This window comes from Glandiceps talaboti, chromosome 1 (genome assembly GCF_964340395.1).
Source record: "Glandiceps talaboti chromosome 1, keGlaTala1.1, whole genome shotgun sequence".
In the NCBI taxonomy this organism is placed as follows: domain Eukaryota; kingdom Metazoa; phylum Hemichordata; class Enteropneusta; family Spengelidae; genus Glandiceps; species Glandiceps talaboti.
Genome location: NC_135549.1, coordinates 23,509,347 through 23,511,041, shown reverse-complemented (window position 1 = coordinate 23,511,041; position 1,695 = coordinate 23,509,347).

The following is a 1,695-nucleotide window of genomic DNA, read 5'->3' as shown; positions in this document are numbered from 1 at the left end:
GTTCAGAAATTTCTTCGGGAAAGAGATAAATTGTTACAGTAGTTAAGAGAAAATGTAGACGTCATTATGTATGTTAAAAGTTATATATAGTCGTTAAGAAGTTAGGGGGAGGGTCACTATTTTAGTACACAGAAAAGGGGAGGGTCAGTGATTTTTGTTCAAGGTCTTTAGGCTGTTATGGGAGGGTCACTTTTTCAGTACACAGTACAGAGGAAGGGGGGGGGGTCAGGATCAGTAATTTTGCCATGTACTAAATGACCATTCCTTAATCAGATAAATTTTAATGCTAAGCTATTGTTTTTGATGCTTGCACTTCAAAAGACGGGTAGAAAAAATAAAATAAACATATCCGTACATAGTACAACTAATATTGATATGTACTACAATGAATTTCACACAACCGTGGCCGTGTAGCTTTTCTGTTTGATACAACCATGCAGAAACCAATAAGAAACTGGATTTGCTACACTTTAAGATAGCAAGATTGAATGAGTACAGCTTCTTGCTACATTTTGCCTTAGTGAAATGAACTACACATGCCACATACAGACATCATATGAACACGGCAAAGGACATTTCATCGAATGTTTGATACTAAGAAAACCATTGTCGCCTGAATGTCTGCAATACATTTAACTGGTTTATTTCATTTAGACTAAATGTAGCAAGAAATAGACTAAATGTAGCAAAAAAATGCTATCTTGCTATTGAAGTGCGGCATATGTAGTTTCTTGTGGGGGGGGGGGATAACATCAAGCAGAAAAACTGCACGGTATTGTAAAATTCACTGTAAGTGCCCAAAGACTCAGTAATAATACTGATGACGCAACGGGCACAGCTACTAATTCATCCTATTAGACAACTGTAATGTGATTAATGTATATCAAACAAGTTGGGGTTTAAAGTAACTAGATTAAATTATCTATAAAAAGCAGAGTGGCATGTCAGAATTTCAGAGTATGTTGACCATTAAAAGATACGAAATAAGCGTGACTGGATTTCTCAATGGTATCTCCCAGCTCTCTATATAGCTTTATGTGGACATGTGCGGATCTACGAACTCTTGAATATTCCAGATGTGTTTGAATTTCAAGGACTCACGCTTCCTCTCCAGGCATATGAGTATCATTTTTGAAACCAAGCAAGCAAAGATAGCTTTTGTTGGAAATTTTGACGAATTCTAAAAGGATTAGCGATATAAACGTGGTTATCTTAACAGTAAACTATTATATGAATATGGAGATTTTTATTCATATTTTAAACCCAATAGAATTCGAACGTATGGCTAATTTTAAAACATTTCAATTGAGTCATTCTATTACTAAGCTGGGATTTATATTTGAAGTATTTTAAGCAAGGATAAGAAATGTGTTGTTTTGATTACCACATTTCAAGGATTCTCTCTGTGTGACAACGATTAGTACTACAAAGGTTAAACAAACGTGACGTACTTCAATTTCCCTGATGTTGAAATCGTGCATGTGGTAACTTTGTAACCCGGATATACGGCCTTTCGCATCACCTGAGATCGACGCATGCGCACACATAGTCTCAATTTGTAGCAATTCTGGCATGTTCTTGATGGTTTATGACCGTTTAACATTATTTCTACAATCGCTGGGACACACAAACGACTAAGCAGATTCTGAAAATGGTTTGTGGTTTCGCCAAATTATGAATAAATCGCGACTGATC